The sequence below is a fragment of the Thunnus maccoyii genome, chromosome 14, assembly GCF_910596095.1.
Source record: "Thunnus maccoyii chromosome 14, fThuMac1.1, whole genome shotgun sequence".
NCBI classification, from domain to species: domain Eukaryota; kingdom Metazoa; phylum Chordata; class Actinopteri; order Scombriformes; family Scombridae; genus Thunnus; species Thunnus maccoyii.
In genome coordinates, this window is record NC_056546.1 from 15,248,299 (window position 1) to 15,270,137 (window position 21,839).

The window sequence follows — 21,839 nt, forward strand, 5'->3', positions numbered from 1 at the left end:
GAGGATATGTCTGGTCCTGCTGCGTTGATTTTGATCATTTTGTTGCAAAATCAGTGGAGTACTTGTTTCATGAATCATTTCTTCAACTGCAACTGCAGTTAAAGTAAAAGAGGAGAAGGAAAAGGAGATTTAATGGGGCACTCACACCAATTTTTCACATTTAATATAGTTTACTTGTCATGGGGAGTTTCTTTCAGCTGGTGAAAACAGTTGTATAATATCCTCTGTTGCTCTGGAGGGAGCTTTCTAAAGTCTGAAAAAAAAATAATCCTGATTATGTCATCGGGGTTATCTCTGTTTGGGCTTGAAGACTACAAATTGATAACACAAAGGCTGTGTTAAAAAGTGAGGCTTGCATTTTGAAAGACGTGGGCATGATACAGACAGCAGAAGTCGAGGAAAAGGATTCAGCATTTTTTAGAGCTACAAAGGACTGAAAGTATCCTCCGCTGCATCGAGTCTGACTATTCTTTGCTTTAAGTGTCTCTTGTTAAGTTCTTGACTTTGTTGAAGTCCAATACTAAATAACTTGGCTACCCCGTTTAGTATGTTTCTATTGCTTGTCATTACAAATGTGTAATGTATGTGATACTGTGGACAGAAAGCTTCACAGACTGTTTTTTCAGATCCATCCATATTAGAGGGAGATTTAAGTGATCTTTTGGAAAAAGAAAAGTCATCAAGTGTGGTCTTTCCCCAAGTTAAGTGAGGTTATACTTCATAGATCCCTGAGGGGGATATTTCTGCCCTGCATGTGACTCCCTATTTAGGAGTTAGGAACTTCCTACTCCCTGGGCAGTGTGCTGTGGGTGCTGCAACTCCAGTGATCATGACTTAACTCACAGCCTCCAGGCAGCTCTCTCCCACAGCGTGCTTTACATACTGCATCATCACAAAGCATTTTTAGATACGGTTTGCATGACATCTGTGACGAGCTGCTGCCCGGCTACTTTACATCTCTCAGCATAAGACGAGCATTAGTGAGGCTAAATGAAATGTGTCACACACAGATTGCTTGTGAAATATTAAATAAAAGCAAGAATTATGACTCATATTAGCAACAAATGTCAGCAGTGACGTCCTCTGTGACTATGAGCACCTCTTAATGACTCATGGAAGTGTTCGCTAACACGGCTCTGACGGACATGGAAATCACTCAGCAGTATCCTTTTCCAGCCGCTGACTGGCTTTGTGATAACATTGGTACTAATTATAGGAGAGGAGTATTTTAACACGGCACACAGGGGGGAAAGCTGTAAAGAATAGCGCAGCCGTAATAATAGCAATTTCTACTACAGCAAGTAAAAGGCAAAAGCTGAATCTTTATGCTTCCTTGCTGCCCAGGCCTCCTTCTCAGCGGGCTTGATGACATCATCAGTGAGTCAGCGACCAGAGCCCAGAGCTGGGATCAGAAAGCACAGACTGAGGTCTGTCTATTATCAGCTGCACATACTGTACTCCATGAGCAGGCACAAAAAAACACCCAGACAAAGAGGCACACAACCAGCAGAAGGCTATTTTTGAGCCACAGAAGAAGAGGAGACGGAGGAAAACAAATATGTCATCAGCAGGAGGCCGGGACTCAGTAGACTAATCAGTTGTATCATAATCGAGTCTCACAGGAACTTATTTTAGAATGAGCGCCGATAAACAGCGGAGTAAAGTGCGGACGGACAAAGCGGCAGCGTTAGGTACAGTACGGCTCCTCTGAGCGAGCTCTGCGGTGGGCCCCTCCTCCGTCTCTCCAGCCTCACTGGCCACGGTTGAAAAATTAATGCAGCAAACTGACAACACTTAGGGCCTCCCTCTCTCTCTCTTTCTCTCTCTCTCTCTCTCTCTCTATCTCCTTCCATGTACCAAACAGGATCAATTACCAAAGCAGGGCTCCACTCAGTAGCGCTAAAGAAACAAGAGGCACTCTCCATCACAGCTGTGTTTGTGTGTGTGTGTGTGTGTATGTGTGGATGCACATGTGTGTGTGTGTGTGTGTGTGTGTGTGTGTGTGTGAGGTTCAGGCAGGCTTATGATGAGCAGAAAGAGGAGGAGGAGGTAATAGTCTGTTTGCTTCTCTCTAATGACAGCAGCAGAGTGGATTAGTGAGCCTCCTAACCCATCAGCATCACTCCTCCCCGTAAGTGACAGAGCATGTAAATAACCAGTTGTGGCCACTAGCAGGAGGAAAGAGAAGAGGACGACTAATAAACCGAGGACGTCTAAACGTGTGTCTAAAAGCGGGATACGTGCGTGTCTGAGCGCTTCATCTGCGCCCGGGCGTGTGTGTGCACGCGCGCGCCTTCATTTGTATGCAGGTGGAGATTTCGAAGGAGTTCCATTTCTACAACATCAGCCAAGTTATTCAAATGCAGCACATCTGACTGGAGAGGATAACATAAAGAAAGGCATCAGCAGAAATGGCAGCAGGCAGTAATCCCCCGGCCAGGCCACTTGTGTTTGCCACGCAGGCAGGCAGGCAGGCAAGGCAAGGCAAGGCAGGCAGGCAGCGCTGTCAGTGGCAGCACCCATACAGGCCTTATCAGTGGCAGCCATAGGGCTCTTCTAATAACCCTGCTGATGCTCTGCAGTGCGAGGACAGACGGGGAGACGGACAAAAAAGACAGACGGGCGGACAGGTTTCACTTCCCACTTAAAGAAAGAGCCTGAGCGCCGGTTATCAGCCCAAGTGTGTGTGCATGTGTGTGTGTGTGTGTGCGCAGAGGCTGAGTGCATTTACTCATTCCCCTCACTTTGTAGTGTGTAATGTTCTGACAGCTTCATACATGCTGTCACTTGATAAGTCCTTTCATCTACATGGACTCCAGTGTTGACCGCCCGTACCTATTAACCCACACACACACACACACACACGTACGAATTTAGCATTTATGATAGCGTTGTCTAAACTCGCTGCACGCTGGTGCCGCAGCCCCGGTAGGAGTGTATCTGACTCCAGCGTCATTATCACCATTCAAAAAGGTCAAGCGCAGTGCTTCCAGCCTCTTCTTTGTGATTTATGCCTTTCTGCCATTACCTCTGTTCACATTAATCTCCATCTGTAAATCTAATCACACCGCCTCACCATCGCAGCTCCTGGTGCTCTGAGGACAGGAGCCGTGGCCGACGGGAAACAGCTTATGTAAATACGCCGCTGTTGACACAAGATGGACAGCGCACGCCGCCTCGCCGCTGTGAGATCAGGGTACAGATTAGACAGCCATCACTTTATTGTTGTTACTTTTCATTTCACTATCTTTACATCCTTCCATATTTGATATACTCATATCTTTAGGTGCGTTTTTTCTCAGCTCATCTGAGACAGAGGTGGGTGTTACTAAAAGGAGCAAAAAAAAAAACAAAACTGCCGAGACAGTGCTGTAGGGCTCCATTTGTAGTCAATGAGTAACTCGGATATTGACACCAGTAAATGAGGGTGTCACTCAGATGACGCAAAAAAACAGAGCAGTGTCGTCGAATAGAAACGCTTCCGGGCATTCTTTTGGGCTTATGCGCGCCAATAATCATTACCTCCGCACCACTTTAAGTGTCAAGGAAACATCTACACTCGCGTGCCTCGAAGCTGCCTCGGAGCACTTTGAGCGGAGTGGCCGAGCTCTGTGGCTGCCACATGCAAATATAAAGACTTAATCGGGTCTCCTGTGTGGAAGTGCGGGCTGTGCTTTCTGAGAGAATTCCCTCTGCAAGGACTGATGGGAACCTTGGCAATGACACAGAGAACCCTGCAGGCCTGTCAGCTCGTCTCGATGGAGCTCAAATCAGCACTCAGCTGCGGAGAACTTCCACTGCTTCGCTGACACGCACTCATACACTGGCTGACACGAATCTCCAGCATCACTTCAAACATCCACTCAGTCCCTCAACATGGTACTTGACATGTGCCGTGTGCATGTGAGACTCTCAACATAAACACGGACTGAATCATTCCGGCTAAACTTAGCCAAGCTCTTGATAAAAAATCATTTGAATCAATAAAAGATAAACCTGCGATTTTACCAGATGATGCCTAAGAAGCAACACTTTCTTTTGATGAGAGCAGCTGACAACAACAAACCGATGATGCTAATGCTTGCAATCGTTGCGAGCATCGCCTTTAAAATGCACAACTCACAAGCCGAAGGATGAATAGAGTTTTAAGACGGGGAAGAAATCAATAAACAGCCCTAATTCCTTTGACAGCTATTATCAACTCAAGATTTCAAGATGGTGACTGATATTTTATGTGCCACCAAAATGCAAGGGGAGAGCTTTTAATAATTGATGGTGCTGGAGCAGGGAGATTTTTAACCGCTCTCCTCCTGTTATCAATCATTAATGGAGTTTCCATCAAAAACACTTCAACCCCTCAAGTATCAAATCTCTCTTGAAGGTGGAGGGCCCACATTCAAACATCCCACTTAATCAAAGGGCACACAATGTGCGCTCCCTTTTCTCTCATTTTCACTTGCGCAAATTAGGATAATAACAGCACAAATTGCAAAATTGTTCATGGCGTAAGTGTAAAAGTAGGCATTTTAGCTGAGGTCTTCTTGTGAGTGATGAGGGTTAATGGGGAAATTCTAAACGTGTAAATCACAGGGAGAGGGGGGGAAACAGCCTGCCAACCTGCGTTTTTGCTGTCTTTCTCTAACGTATATAAGCAGAGCTGTTTAAAGCTTGATCTATCTGTCCCACTCGCTCTGCTCTGTAAAGCTGCGAGGCCTGCCTGGTCAAAGTCATATAGGACACGATGTTCATCAGCGGCACTCACAAAGAGCCACTACCCTTTAAAAAACAACCGCAGGGTTACACACAGCGCTGCGTGTGCACGTAAAGATGCACAAACACACAGGTCAGCTAGAGTTTACTGCTTTGGACTGACTTTAAAAGGATCAGCCGAGATCCTTCCATCTCAAAGTCCGACACCCAGCTGGGGTTACGCTGTGTAAAAATGTGTGGATATCGCTGCAGCATCTTCTCTAACAGCCTCCCATGCTACATTACACAATATACACACACTCAGACTACATTAGTGCGGCGGGTAAGTGATAGCAGAAATGATAGAGTATTCCTAATTACCCATCAAGATGGTTTTGACAGTGTTCTGTGTGCCAGTGATCAGTGTCGTGGCGCAGTGCCAGCAGCGACTCGGTTCTGTTTGATTTGTAGCTGCAGCTGAGTAGCGGGTAGTACACCGGGAGAGCTGTAGTGGCACTCTCTTTCACTTTCTCCTTCTACCAACCCCCCTCCGTCCCGCTTTCTTTTACTTCCCCCTCGCACTGTCCTGTTTCAGTGGCCCGTCCTTGCCTGTCATCAGCATAAAACACCTTTTTTCCAGGCTGCTGCATAACAGGCGCACAGAGGGGACACAGCAAAACTGAGCAGCATACATCTAGATTTAGGACACAAGGCTCAACTTTCACTAAAAACAGCAAAACTTGGACAAAGATGTGCTTACATAGAGAAACGATAAGTCGCTCCGCGGGAAATTACTCGACAACAGTCCTGATAATCATTTAATAGTTTAAGTCATTTATCAAGCAAAAATAACGTTTTCTGGCTTGTCAAATATGAGAATTTGCTGCTTTTCTGTTTTATATCACTGTAAATTGAATATTGTTGGGTTTGGGACAGTTGGTCGAACAAACACAATTTTAAGATGTCACCTTGGCCTTTGGAAAATTGTGATATTTTCCTACATTTTATAGATGAAATGGTTAATCAGTTCATCAAAAATCAATAGACTAATTGCTGAAGAATATAATTGTTAGTTGCAGTCCTACTTGGGCCTGTATAAAAGAATAAGAACCTATAAAAGCTACAGTATAATGTAATGGAAGGTGTATACTCACTCAGTGATGTAATGAGATACGTAATGATAACACAAAATGAGATATATCAAGGTGAATGGGTGTTATTAAGAGCCAATAGGAACCTATGAAAGAGTGATTTATACAGTGACAGCACACTGTGAGCATTGGCTACAGTACTGCAAGTGAACACAAATTAATGTCAGCTAATATTTGCTCAGTGGATGTTATCTGAAATTTGCAAGTGCTTATGTTTTCTAATGTCTTTAAAGAGTACATGGGTCACAAATTTGTCTGGTCATACATACTGTTCTAATCTTAAACCAGTGCAAAACAAAGGGCACCAGCAGTAATACTGAATAGTGATACGGGCACATACAGTGGGCCAGTATACACTGACATATATATTTACATGTACATCCCAAACTCTTCATAATGACCATATGTAAACATTTATTTTTCATCTCACTGTTACTTGAAAAAACATTTACATTCAGATCATGTAGCCATCATGGGCCTGGGCTCCTGCCAACTAAGTGTCACAGGTCAATTATCTTTCAAAAGATAACAGCCGTGTCTGCCATTTATCTAATCTTGGCCTGACTTCTATTTCAGGGATTTAAACTAAGTAAACAAGATGTTAAGATATATTAAAAGGGGACAAGCGTCATAAATGGTACTAATCTGCTTGTCACACATGCTAGCCTTTTACTAAGGAGTGTGCTGACTCACATGAGCTGAATCAAAGAAAACCCCAGATTCAGTGACTCAGGAGTGTTGTGTACAGTTGAGTGTTTCCAAGGCTTTGAGTTCATCAGATGGGTCTACTGCTTTATCTTAAAGGACTATACCAGTGGTTTTGTAGCCTATTTCCAGACCTCTGAATCACTGCACACATCTTGGATTTTTCAGCGATTCAGAGGTGTTGTGATCATGTGCGATTCAAACAGATCTGGTGTTCATTGACAGTTCTTTTTGAGAAAAAGTCAACCAACCAGAGCTTTGTAGGCAGGATTAAGAATGAGTGAACTCCCTGTGTTAGTCAGACAAATAGTGACAGAAAAATGGCTGCAAGAATGGCAACAAGCATGTGTGAGATCAATGCAGCTGTAAAGCTTGATACAAGTCTAGTAAAAGAAATTACAACTCTTAAAGCTGCTAAATTTCTTCAATAAAGATAACATACATGACATTAAACCACCTGCCTAATATTGTGTAGGTACCCCTCGTGCTGCCAAAACAGCTCTGAGGCATCGAGGTATGGATTCCACAAGACCTCTGAAGGTGTCCTCTGGTATCTGGCACCAAGACGTTAGCAGCAGATCCTTTAAGTCCTGTAAGTTGCAAGGTGGGGCCTCCATGGATCGGACTTGTTTTTCCAGCTCGATCGGATTGAGTTCTGGGGAAACATCATTGCAGGCCAAGGCAACACCTTGAACTCTTTGTCATGTTTGTCAAACGGGGTACATTATCCTGGTGAAAGACGCCACTGCCATCAGGGAATATCGTTGCCATGAAGAGGTGTACGTCGTCTACAACAATGTTTACGTAGGTGGTACGTGTAAAAGTAACATCCACTTGAATGCCAGGACCCAAGGTTTCCCATACGCACCCGGCTGTCAACATGATGTAACAGAAAATGTGATTCATCAGACCAGGCCACCTTCTTCCATTGCGTCATGGACCAGTTCTGACACATTCTGCCAGTTTTGGCACTTTCAGCAGTGGACAAGGGTCATCTTGGACACTCTGATTGGTCCGTAGCTACGCAGCCTCATACGCAGCAAGCTGCAATGCACTGTGTGTTCTGACACCTGTCTATCATAGCCAACGTTAACTCCTTCAGCAATCTGTGCTACAGTAGCGTTTCTGTGGGATCGGACTAGACAGGCTAGCCTTCACTCCTCACGCACACCAATGAGCCTTGGGCACCAATGACCCTGTCGCTGGTTCACTGGTTGTCCTTCCTTGGACCACTTTTGGTAGGTACTGACCACTGCATACTGGGAACACCTCACAAGACCTTCCATTTTGGAGATGCTCTGACCCAGTCATCCAGCCATCACAATTTGGCCCTTGTCAAAGTTGCTCAGATCCTTATGCTTGCCCAGTTTTGCTGCTTCCAACACATCAACTTCAAGAACTGACTTGCTGCCTAATATATCCTACCCCTTGACAGGTGCCCTTGTAACAAGATGATCAATGTTATTCACTTTACCTGTCAGTGGTTTTAATGTTGTGGCTGATCGGTGGATGTCAGGTTAACTGCTCCAAGCAACCACTAACCACTTTGGTGTTGACTGAAAGTTATATTGAGGGAGTCGACGGTTACATAAAAATGACGTCAGACAGAATAATGAAGTGAAAACAAAATGGCAATCCAGTCTAATTGTTAGGCTTTGTGGTTTTGCATGTTGAGCCCATTAAATACAAGACATACTTTAATCATTACCAACCATTTAAAAAGTACAGTACAAAGTTTACAGATGTTTCCTCTCCCCGTCTTTCATACGGCGTCAATTCAGCTTGAAAATCAACTTGTAGAGGGTAAAAACTTCTTTTAGACTGACAATCCATCACAGAGTGGTTGTCACCTTTATTGCTTTTTTTTGTAAAAGTTTTACAATTGTGAGGTATTGAAGTTTCAATCAGGGACTATTTTCAAAACTCTGCAAGACCAGAGAGCTGATAATAGGATGCTGAGGAGCACTGCAATGACAAGCTGTGTTGTCAGAAAATCAAATCAGGTTGGCAAGTGAGTAAACATGGATGTGAAAAGGGTCATGTGGTTGTTTCTTGATTTGTGAAGGTTGTTGTTCGGCAGCTGATTCTTAATTGTTTTAGTATCTTTGAATCCAACATCTGCTGTCAACCATGTCACTGAGTTCAGATTACTAGTGCTGCAACAATTAGTTGATTGATTAGTCAAGAAGAAATTAAATCTACAACAATTTTGATATTACTTTGATTGTTTAAGCAATTTTTCAAGCAGAAACAAAACAAAACATTTGAAGACATCACCTTGGACTCTGGGAACTTGTGACATGCATTTTCCATAATTTTCTAACATTGATTATACCATGCCATTCAAATTTTAATCGAGAAAATAATTGATAGATTAACCTGTAATAAAAATAAATGTTAGTTTCAGTCCTACAGATAACATAACTTAGCTAATATTCGCTTAACATGCGATGTGATGGATTAAAGGGGTGTGAAATATAATATCGTTCATGATACCAGTATTAAATTGTAATGTCATATCATGTACTGTATTGTGACATGCTGACAATTACATTATGACTCATACAGCAGCCACACACATGGTTGAAAGCAATATTGCTGTTGGCTCCATTGTGGGGGAGTCTGTTTCAACTTCAACTTCAAAACTTCAGTTATGTGGAAGCACTTTCATAACACCAATGTTCAGATAAAAAAAAAAGCAGAGCAGGGTTCCAACACCTTCTTAAACTTAAAATTCAAGGACTTTTCAAGGACTTTCCAGGCCTAATTCCCTCAAACTCAAGGACACACACAGCATAGTTTGATCACAGATCAAGGTTAATTACTGTTACAACACAAATTTTATAATTAGAACTAGCAGGCTGTACAAAGCTCACAGACTATGTGATCTCTTGCTTTATTTAACACACCACAAGCCCTTTCAATGATCCGTGTCTTTTTATGTCTTCTTTCAAAAACTTTCAAGGCCTTGGTTTTTTTTCAAGGATTTCAAGGGCCCCGGGGAACCCAGGCAGAGCTGCTACACACTTCTTACTCTGTCATCTAGTACATCGACCGCAAGCCAAGTCGCATCAGGAGCTGACTCAGCTCAGATGACAATGATTGATCTACCATGACACTGTACGTTCGCATTGCGGAAAACATTCGGAGTTCTTAGAAGTTGGGAAAAATCAAGGGTAAGAGTGAGTTAGGACACATTTAAAGTTCAGTATTATTCAGCTGGACCACCATCTCTCACACAGACTGAATACAGGGGCTGGCTGATCGTAGTTCAGTAGACCGTATACTTAATCTCTTTAACATTATTATATTTTCCGATGAAGATCTAGGCTGAGCATTTACCAGTCTTGCCACTTGGCATAAACTCACTTGTTTTCAGGAAAAAGCTGCTGCTGCAACACCAATAAATCTCAAAACACTGAGTGAAATCAATACGCAGCCATTAATATCTCAAGAAGGTATGTGGTGTATCAAACTTGGCAGACAGTGTGTATGTCAATCCACAGTTACACTCTTACTAATACAACCCAACAGCCGCAATTAACACCCTTTTATTCATTCTGTCATTGGTTTTGTCATTAATGGCACTGCCCCAGGCACAAAGATCCAGTTTAACTGTCAAAATCCTCCTTTCAGATCAACTGCACATCATTGCAGCTGACGAACAGCCTGATGTAACCGACGTTTCACTCTGCTCTCTGCACCTGTGAGTCTAAGAATGAGCTTTATCAGGAAGAGATGGGACGCTGCCAGCCTGGTTTGACTTAGAGCTACACAGTCCAAGCGACAGACGCTCCACATAGAGACAACAAACAGCTTAATACCCTGGTGTGTGTGTGTGGCTGTGCGCAATGAGAATTTTAATGAGAAAGACAGACACATAGGAAGACTAAAACACAGAGATAGAACGCTCGGATTGTCTCCCGTGGTGTCTGGACTGGCGGCTGCTACTCTTCATGACCCCGATGCTTCGAGCCACAGATCAGATCAGGGACACTGCGCGACAGATGTCTGCCCTGGCGCTCTGTTCCAGGCATGAGTGCTGCTGGCACACACACCAAAGAACAGGGAGAGAAGAAAAAAGAAAAAAGAAAAAGGGAGAGAACATAGTGAGCACAGAGGAGAAGATGGATGGCATGAAAAAGGAGATGAGGGAAGAGGAAAACAGAGGCAAAAGTGGAAGAGGATGAGGAGAGTTTGCCCGAGGAAATCGCACGTCTCGCCGCACGGACTTCATCGGTGGGACGAGATCTACTCTGTCATGTTTCTCTCAGACAGCAACCGGTTTGGTCAGAAAGTGACACTACAAGTTTAGACATACCTCAAGCTGTGACTCTCACCCTGACTGACCTGGGGGAGGAACAGGAGACCTTACATGCACTAAATCACCATTAGTGCTCTTTTTTTTTTTTCAGTTCAGAACGAGCGGAGCTGTTACACACTGGATAATAAACGTTTGCACAAAGCAGAAAAAAACACACAAGCGTTCTTTCTGAAGCGTCCTCTGAAGCTACAGTAGAAAGGCTGATAAAACTGAAGAGTGTTCAGAAGCCATTGATGCCTCTGCACAAAACTCAACATATGACCTCCCACTCCACTTCCGCTTTGAGGAGCAACACGCCAAAAAGAAGAGGAGAAAGAAGAAGGGAGCTAATTATAGCCTCACAGCAGGATGGCCAGAAACAAACTTGATTATCATCATCGTCAAGAAGGCACAAAAGGAAACCTGCTGCCTCCCCCTTTCCACCGCAATCCAATAGAGAGGCTTTTAGCCTTCGTAATGATTTACAAAGTGACAAGTCAAACAGATTTACTGTGACAGCCTGAAAGGGACCAGCACGAACGCCATTACTGCTCACGTGACCAGACCTCCTAGCCCTTCTCCTATTCCCCTCTGCCATCTCCCCTCTCTGGAGCCCCCCTTCCGCCTGTTCCAGGGGACAGCGAAGAATGAAGCTGGCTAAATAGAGGCAGGCAACAAGCCTATTCAGCCCCCCTCCCCACCCCCTACCCACCCTCGCTCAACACGAGCCCCCTTCAAACGAGAGGGAAAAGCTGTGCTTTGTGGAAGTTAGTTAAAGCGACAGCCCCCCAGATAAGGATCTGGTCACGGAAAACTTGTGGCGCAGAGTAAATGGAGATACCTTTGTACAATTTTAACACCATTACCCAAGGTTTATCAAGATTTAATGAGCCATGAATGTGAGGTGAAATATTCAGCCTCAGTAGCAGCTGACAACATTTGCTAGAGTAGCCTTGGCCCTTCCAGTGGCTGTAAAACACTATTAAAAACACTTATTAATCTGCAAAAGAGGAATCGTTAAAAAATGGAAAATATTAGGCAATCCTTGCACCACCCTTTTCATTTGTGTCCGAATAAAGAAAGCGAGCGCGTGTATGTTTCAATGAGCTCACTTTCCGCATCCATATTCATCGGAAGGTATCTTTTGTGTCCTGAGTGACAGGATCTACATTTGACTTTCATTTCCGTAGCCCCTGAAATATGGAGCAAATTTATGTTTGAGCAGCATCAGTCTCCTCCAGGCCTGAGACGCTTTGCCTGGTGCAGTCATCTTCTTTTTCTTTTTTTTTTTTTTTGCTTTCTTTCTGGAAGGTGAAAAACACCTTTGCTGTTCTGAGCTTTGAAAACAGAGCCACCCCTAAAACCATCAGAGCTGGCGGCAGAGAGATGTGAGCAGAGAATTCTCAAGGAGCACATCGAGACCCTCAGGCTACGCAGATTCAGTTTCCCCCCTTTCTGGCTTCCAAAAACAAAGGAATTCCTGAGAAAATCAGGGCAGGACCTCACCCCAAGCCACCGCTGCTGCTGCTGCTGCTGCTGCTGCTGCTGCTGCTACCCCCACCTCCCTCTCTCTCTCTTTCACACACACACACACAGTCACACACGCCACAGCAAAGGTGATTTCATGCAACCGTCAATGAGACACACCTCCTTCCTTGTTATACAGTCATGTTGATTTGATATCCGGGGAGACATGGTTACAGAGACATGACAAGGAGGAGAGGATGGAGGGGGGGTGTGTAAGTGTGTGGGGGTAGGTAACATACTGTCTGGCCCTAATGCATATTTCAGAGCCATGTCTGTCTGCTGTTGTTACTGCTGCTGCTGCTGATGTTGTTGTTGACCATCGCTAACCAGCGCAGACTTACACATCGGCTTGCTCCATTCAGACTGTAGCCACACTTATTAGCGGGACGTTGAGCAACAGCCTCAAGATGTTGCGGGTCGGGCTGTGGTATGGCAAACCCCCCCACCCCCACCCCCCCTCCCCTTTCTTCTCCTCCTCCTCCTCCTCCTCCTCCTTGCCCTCCCCTCTCCTCTAAATATATGAGTCAGACATGAAACGTGTGATGTCCTCACGTGTATCTTTAACAATGTCAACACATGCCATTCAGCTTCCACTCAGCTCCCACCGGGAAGCTAAGTAAAGATTATGGGATGGCTGTGAAAGCAATACAGCTGAGATGTGTAATAACTGTATTAGATGCTGCTAATGTATGTAATCTGGAGTAACGGGTAGTTGTCGGGATAGGAGCAGACACAGAGGAGCTCTTAACAGACTTTTATTCTAGTGGTCATTTAAAAGCTGGATGATATTGATAATTTAATACACCGCAGAGGTGCCGAGCTACAAGTTTCTGTTACTTCTGCTATAAAGAAACTTATTTACAATATGTTCAATGAAAAGGTTACCAAGATACTTGCAAAAACACGTTTTTTTTTTTCAGATGATCTGTTACACACGATCTTTCCCAGGTACCGTTAAAAGGACTCATTGTAAAAAACACTACACAATTTAGGAGTTAGTTATAAGTATACCTTGAATTCTTCATTTATCTCTCCTAAATTAGCCATTTTTACAAACTTTATGATCTGTAATTAATGCTAGGTAAGCATAAAACACATTTAATTATTATAAGCACTAAAATTGTAAATAACAAGAAGTTGTTACTTGTCAAATACAATCTAATGTAGTTGAAATTTTTAAAAAATCCATTGCTTTTACTTTCTCTAGCACACATCTTGGTGCATAGTAACCCAGTATCCTTTAAAAAAATCATAAAACACAAGGAGGGACCCTTGCTGTTTTTGTCAATAATGTTTGCCAGATAATTAAAGAGCCCTGGGAGACAATGATAAACATTGTTTAGAGGCTGATTCCTGGCAAGCACCAAGCAGTGTATCATTGCTGTCTCCGGAATACACACGATTAGCCCGCTCTCATTACTGATATGATAAACGACGACTTCCACCGTGGCTTCGGTTTGCTGGGAGGACGCACTTGTAGCAGGGGGGGGAGAGATTAGAAAAAAAAAAAAAAAAAGTGGTGAAACACATTGCCCCTCTAATAGACCGGGGATGAACAACAGAGATGGGTTATCTGCGTCGAGATTGCAGATAATGCTTGTGTGATATTTACAAAGTCAGGTCTGCAGCCAGTTATAGCACTTCCAAGCATATACCATAAACTGCTGAGATCACTGTTTAATAAAGTGGACTTTAAAGTTACATTTCTTTGCTTATTTATTTGTTTCTCTAATCATTACCCTCCTACCTTCTCCATCTCTCCCTCTCTCTCTCTCTCTCTCTCTTTTTTTCCTCTCTGTGAAGTTAATGCTGCAGCTCTGCCCCGGCCCACCAGCCCGTCTCTCTTTACAGTTGGTGTATCTACACAGAGGTTTAAAATATGCCCCTTTATCTGAGCCGCCCAGGCGGGAAAATGAAAGGGATGTCAGTCCTTAGAACCCTGGGAATGCGCCTGGCTCAACCGCCGGTGTCAAAATCGAGGGGAGGGCACCAAGCCGGCAAACACGCTGCACACAGTAATAGACTTTTCTGTCGCTGTGCGATGTTGAAAAGCGGTAAGAAAACAGTCTTAGTGGGGCAGTGGAGCTCAAGATTTATATGCCAATATGATTTGGGGGGGTGGGAGCTCTCAATAACAACAACAGCTAGCTTCATTAAAAGACCAAAGAGCGAAACTGGAAAATCATCCGGCGTAAAGCACAATCTTCATCCACAAAAAAAAAAAAAAAACGCCTTTCTATGATTTATTTGTCATAAAGAAAAATGAAAAGCTGCCGTTCGATATCGACCGCATTTCAGCCTTTGCCCTACACGCACGTGGAAGCTTGAGTATTATGTGAGAGCAGATATTGCATGACTCCCTCTCCCTCCTCGTAAGCGACATCGCAGGCAAAGAATAAACGCTGTCCCTTTTGCATTAGTAAAACCGAGTTAATTTACTTTGTCAGAAAACAAGGAAGTATGTATCCCTGGAGGCCATGTTGGAGACAATTCAACCGCCTTCAGAGAATCTCTGCCATCACTCTCAGTCTCCCACGCAACCTCCACCACAAAATCAGCATCACTGTGCACTCGGAGAGACAACAGTGCCGACTAGACAAGAGTCTGTTTATAGCACAAATGATATTATAAACGCAGCATGTGGCGTATTATCTTCATGAAAAAGATTCATTATAGGCTAAAAAAGCTAGAAAGATTTGCAACATGCTGTGTAAAGGGTAACTAAAGTGTATGTAAAATGAATCCTAGAAAACGTTTGGATCTGTTTCAAAATGCATTGCTGTTGTGCAAAAGCGTAACAGGTTTTAACTTATTGACTCAACTCAGCAGGTAAAGCCTAATATCTGGCATGAACTCAAGCGCCGGGGCGAGCTGTATGTGAGTGAGCTCAGTTTGTGAGTGGCTGTCTGGCAAATGAACCCATGTGGGACACTGTGTAAGGTGTGAAGACCTCTTGGAGGAGGCTGAAATCGTCGCTGGCTCGCAGGCATGCTCCGGTATCAGGAGAGACAAGGCAAACACAGCAGATCAGCCGCTGAAACCGTAAACCCACTGACCCAGCATGAAGAGGGAGAGGGGACTAATTAGTGACTGTACTTACAACTCAAAAGGAGAGGGAGAGAGACGGGGAGAAAAGAGGGAATGGGGGGGGACGGGGAGGGGGGGGGGCACACACACACACACACACAACACACACACACACAGAGAGCGAGCACCCAGTTGGAGGATGAGGACAATGAGTTTGTTTAGCTTAAACAGGATTTACAAGCCAAACAGACACACGCCAACGCCACTCAATGAGACACGTACTATCTCTTTTCCTCTCGAGCGCTACCCCCCCCTTTTTTCTCTCTCCCGTTTCTCGCAGACACAGACAAACGCAGCCGAGACAGGCTCTGTGAGGATTTCGTCAGCGGTAAAAGAAAAAAAAAAAAAGAAAAAAAAAAGAAAAAAGTGAGGGTAATTGCTTGCGATGGTGAGAAGTCTTGAGTGCAGGCGGCAGCGGTGGGCGAATGGATGGATGGATAGAGGGAACATTTTGTTCCTCCTGTGCGGGCTCCGACTCTCATATTGTTCCCGGTGAGGCCGGGTGTCATTTATGATTCAAGGGCCCCCAGCCTCTCGACGGATGGGAACAGGACATGGCCATTGTGATGTCCCCTGCACTCGTTCCTCAAAGAACATCAAATCAAACATGCATGAGACGGTGACAGGGTGGGCCAGCAACTTCTCTCCTCACTCTCCTTTCTCTCTCTGCACTCTGTTTCACTCTCTTGTCTCAGAAAAGCACTTAGAAGACTGCTTCTCCCCTGACGTCGGGGAGGCGGGTAGGGGGGGGGACTCAAGGTTGAAGTGACGGCTCTTCAGAAACAGGAGTTATGTCGATGTTTTGCCTGTATATATACAACTTAAACAGATATCCGTCATTAGCGCGACAAGACAAAGACACTGCACGTTACAGTTTCAAGGCAAAATCACATTAAGCTGGGCTTTATACGTGAGGCTGGAAGCTAGAGAGAAGGGGGATATACTATTTCTAAAATCTTTATTTATTCAAGGAAGGGTTTTGCTGAGTGCAAACGTTCCTTCCCAGCACCACCCTGTTTGCCACACCTGGGAGCAGCCCGGCACAGCCACAGTCTTCGACAAACAACACCGTTCGATGCTACTTGAGGTTAACTGCCTTGCTCAAGGACTCGAGCATTATTCACACTGACTCTCTTGACTTTTCTCAGCCAGCTTTAAACCAGAGATGTTTCAGCCACAAGGCGAACCGCAGCGCAGGGTGGTGACAGGCGTGTGGCATCGAGGGTTTCTCGTCCTTTGCTCTTCACGGCGGTCCGCATTTGGCCGTCTAAACCGAGCTGATGTCATCTTCGCCGTCAGCGGGATGAGTTACATCTGGGTGCTTCGTTCTCAGCGTTATTAGTTACGCCGCCGTCACTAGGCTTGGACTTGAAGAGAGAGCTTAACTGCAGACTTATGGGTAGAATTACGACAACGTTTAGGAAGTAGTTAAGCGTCTGACATGAAGGCACAACCTCAGCTCAAACTGAACATTTCAAGTTAAAGCCTTTTGCTCTCAAAATTAGTCTTTAAAAACGCTCTGAGGCAACACAAGTTTTTTTTCCTTATTAAAAGATGAAAATAGGCGCATTGAAAAACAAAGGATCGGTCGAGATTGAGGAGTACTGCCAAGTCGAACCACAAGTGAGACAGAGAGAGAAAGAGAGAGAGAGAGAGAGAGAGAGAGAGAGAGAGAGAGAGAGATGGAGAAAAAGAGACAGGAACAAAAGCAGACTTCTGCTCGGGACACGAGTGGGTGGGTTTGGGCTGATGGCGAGACACCAGACAGCAAAAAATCCATGTCAAGTGAACACGCTGCAAGTATTTCACAGCACTCCACAAATGGACGCGAGCAGTTTAGATGAAATGTCAGGCTGTCAAAACATTGATTAGCGTTTGCCAGGTTTTAAGCATTTAGCAGGCTGCAGCTGTGCCGACACACCGTAAACAGCAGCAAAGACCCAGCAACTTGGTAAATTGCTGAGTAACAAAAAGCTAATTACTCACTATGCAAGTAATTAGTTTCTGGATTTTTTTTTCTTCCTGTACATCTTAAAATCAGTATTAGCTGGTTGCTTCACAGATGTTAAAGATAGGCAGTAAGATGCATTCACTGCCTCATGGTATTCTGTAAATAATCACCCCGGGACATCGGTGAATAGCTGCAGGTGTTTGAAACTGATACTCCAATTTGGGATATAACTTGTTGCTGCCTGAGATATTAAACATAACTGAACAGCAATCAGGAGTTTTTAAACATGCAATACTTTCAAACAATCAGATTGGAAAGTAACCTCTTTATTCTGTCTCCTTGTTTGGTTTAGGGAATAAACATACTGTTGCATATATATACATCTTCGTCCTCATGTTTAGCTGCAGCTTGTAGCGCTGCCAGTGCACGTGTTCCTTGTTTAAAGATCCCCTCCGTGTTTTAAAACATATAAAAATACTCTGGTTTGAATAATAATTTGTGTCCGTTGTAGTTTTTCCACACACACACACACAAAAAAAGAGTATAATACCCCTTTAAAACCCTTAAAATGACATCTACTCGTTCTCATTAAAAATTCCAGAATCTGTGAATATGCAAATATATTTGTGGCGCCGTGCAGCAGTGTAGCTGCTTCTCTGGCTCCTGGTTACGGTGTAAAGAGTGTAAAGGACTTAACGTGAGTAAGTGTGCAGATAACACGACCACTACAACTGCAGGCCGGTCTGTTAGCCAACAGCTAAAAGCTAACATGACCAGGCCAGCTATTCCATCACTCTACCTGGTCAACATTCACTCACTGGATAACAAAATAGATCTGACTGAGTGTTCATCTGGAGATGAGGAAAACCCAAGGAGGTAGACTCTGCATATAATTATCTTTAATTATAAATGGTCGGTTCCTTAGATTTGTGACGTTTGAAATCCTACCAGACCGAATCTGTGTTTTTAAGACTGTCCTTGGTACACTGCTGTTTCAAGGAGGAAATGCTCAGCCATGGTGCTTATTTCACTCCTGATGTGTGTTGTTGTAGCATATGAAAAACACTACACGGACATGTTAACAAGGTTAAAAACTTGATTTTCATTGGAGGGGATCTTTAAGATTTCACTTATTTCCCAGCATATTCCCGTCATTGTCTCCTCCACCTTACAGCATAGAAGAGAAGACCTCCAGGCTCAGCATTTGCACCCATCACTGTATTAAATAGCTTTTGAAAACACTCAAATTTGATTTCAAAGTGAGTCTCGTGTAGCCTTTAGCCTGTTTAGTGAATCAGACACTTTCTGTCTTGTCTCACAGCCTGGCTGGCTGGCTGGCTGGCTGGCTGGCTGGCTGGTTGCAGAGAGGCCCCAGGAGGGACAACAGAAGGAAAGAAAACTCACACATACTGTACACACACACACACACACACACACACACACACACACACACACACACACTTCCAAGTTTCAAACAGTTGCAGATGGCTTTAATTCTTTGCCCTCTTTCTTTCACAATTTATCAGGTAACCCACTCTGAACGAGCGTGCCTCCTTTTCATGCTTTGCTGAAATGACTTAACGCTGGTTCAGTTCGACTAAAGGAAAAAAGAAAAAGAAAAAAAAAAAAAAAAAAAAAAACAGCACTAATTAATGTGGTGCAGCTGACAAGTGTTGCTGCTGAAACAATTTCATTACATCACCAATTAAAATTACCGAGGAGACACTGGAGGGTGCACCCATCCAAAATCTGTTTACACACTCTTAGACTGGCGTACAGGGAGTGGACACAATAATGTGAACACCTGCAATCCAATGCAATACTTCTGCAACAAATGCTGCCTTTGTTAAGCTTGTAATGTTTAATTTTGGTTTGTGTCAGATTTCTCAGGAAACTGGGCTTTTGAGAATTTTTTTAAGGAGAACTGATTTGCAGCAGGTGATGACAGTATATCCGCTTGTTATCTTACCTGCATGACAATGATGACAGGATAGTGAGATACGGGTGGTTATAGATTAGATATTGTTGGAACATTTTTGGCATCAACTGCACACCAATCTTTAACAATAGCAAAGGATTGCTGATCTGCTCCCAATCATACTCCTTTCAACTTCGGCACCTTGCTAATGAGGGTTCTCTCTCACCCCCCCCCCTCCTCCCAAAGTTTAGCTGTCCTGTAGCAGGGTGCACAGTAATGAAAGAGCGGCAGTCTCCTCCTCCTCCTCCTCCTCCTCCTTCCTCCCTCTCCTTCCTCCCATCGGGAGCCCCCTCTCTACTGCGCTCTGCCCCGGCTGGCCTCACATCCAGACGGAGGAATTTAACGGGGAGGGTCCGCCAGACTTATGGCAGAGGGCTGCGCTGAGTCAAGCAGCTCATCCACTCTGCCTGCTACCGCTTAGGAAATGTGGTGCTGCTGGTGTCTATCAGGGATTCAGATTGTGTCGTGTCAAGGAATTTGTACTGAAATGTGAGGAGGTAATATTTCAGTGCAGGTATATTAATGGAAAGAGTTGACACTGAGGTTAAAGTCACACCTGAGCATTGTCTAATTGAGATCATTCACAGTGCTATTGTGACAGTAAACTAATTCTCACTTCACTACAGAGCCAACTAGAGTCCCATTAAGGGCCCCTGAGCTCACATTGGGAGCCACTGATCTTTGAGTGATCCCTGAGAGGATCCAATCAAGACAATCGGTGTTGTCAGTGCACTTCAAGGTGGCAAATAACACCGAAGCTGCATTACACGGAGTTGTTTAACAGAACATAACAGAGTAACATATGCACATGCCTGTTAATTGCATTACAACAGGTAGCCGATAATAGTCTTGAAGGGAGTCCAGACTGTTGACACAGTATTCTCAGTTTAGCATCAACCGAGCCATCAGCTGATCGCCTGAGACACACACACACACACACATTCACCCAAACACGCACACAGAGAGAGCAGCAATCAGCGACTTACTAGCATATTCTTATCCAGTGTCTTCACAGAAATGCATGCACCTATCCAGAAATAACCCCGCAGACACACATTACGACTCTGGCTATTTCGCTCCAGCGCAACTCGTCTAACACACAAGGCAGAAACATGACATACAGCACACACCGAGCCTGGCTGGGTGTTGTTAACGCCGCGTAAACGCCGCTCCGTTGCCGCTCACGCAACCCACAAATCTGCCCCCCTCCCTCCCTCCTCCCTCCCCCCCCTCCACCTCTTCCCCTCTGACACGAGTTCATCAGCGGCTGTTAAAGGTTTCTGGGAGGTCACCCTATTGTTAGCAGGTAGTCTCTGTCCAGCGGGAGGCAAAACCCCATCTTGAACAAGCCGCACACACAAATCCCGCTCTGCAAGAACAACAACAAAAAGAAAAAATAACCCAGGCGCGAAACTTACTTTCAGCTCGGACCTCAAGAGGCAAATCCGCGTATTGTTTCTCCAAACCTCGTGTTTACGGCGCTCCTCTCTCTCTCTCTCTCGCTCGCTTCACTCCACAAAGCCGACGTGAGAGCCCCGGAGACGGTGCGAGTGAGTGACTGAATCAACTACCGTAGAGCACGGCAAGTTGAAGTGTCAGATTACACTGGCTATTCAGTTACCAGAGAGAGCCGTGCTCGGCGGTCGGTGTGAAAATGTGACCTAGATTCCCGCGGAAGGACACCGAGTGTAAAAGGTGTAACTACGCGCTAATAGGCTGCTTACGGCACATTTCGACGCTGGAGCGGACTGCGGCTCATGCTCCAGCTGTTGTCTGTTTCTGGTTGCTTCACTTACTGCTTGTGTAATCAAACCGGTTGGCTTATTATGCTATTAGTTGATCGTAAAGTAAAATAAACACTTCTTTTTTGTAAGACTATTAAATACGTCATCGAAAACGATAGGCTATAATAATAATATTAATAATAGGGCTATATCTCATGACTACTTTCATCATGTCATCATGTTAATTATGAAAATCATAAGGTTAATAATCTCAGAAAATAGTGAATTTTTGATGAAATATTCAAATACTTCCAAAATCCAAAACAACTCATATATGTTATGAGTGTTGTTCATATTTTATAACACGAACATGAAAAAGAAAAGCAGCAAATCCTCAAAGATCATGTTTGTTTGCATTTCTGCTTAAAAATATTTAAATGATTAATCGATTATCAGGCACAGGTTGATTTTATTTTACTTAAATTAATGTGCTAAACTTAGTTTTATTTCTTTATTATATCATTTGATTATTATTTCCTATATAATTAACTTATATCTAAATAAACACACTTATGATAAATTCAGGGGTCATTATTATTATTATTATGCGGTATTAAAAATGTACGTTTTTTACATTTAGTATAAACAGGTTAGTAATGGCAGGTAGTAGTAATATTATATAATATAAACAATAACCGTCTCCTTTTTTGCCCTTTGGCTTGTT

General features: G+C 44.0%; 1 protein-coding gene across 7 annotated transcripts in view; it reads right to left on the reverse strand.

Moving 5' to 3' along the window:
* zmiz1a (zinc finger, MIZ-type containing 1a) overlaps positions 1-21,008 on the reverse strand; it is a 104,140-nt gene extending 83,132 nt beyond the window's left edge. For 6 of the 7 annotated variants that reach the window (XM_042433332.1, XM_042433334.1, XM_042433333.1 and 3 more), the window contains exon 1: positions 20,810-21,008. The gene's annotated coding sequence lies outside the window, so the exon portion shown is untranslated. The remainder of the gene's footprint in view (positions 1-20,809) is intronic. The other variant, XM_042433335.1, reaches the window with a different exon arrangement.
* Between the last annotated feature and the right edge of the window lie 831 nt (positions 21,009-21,839).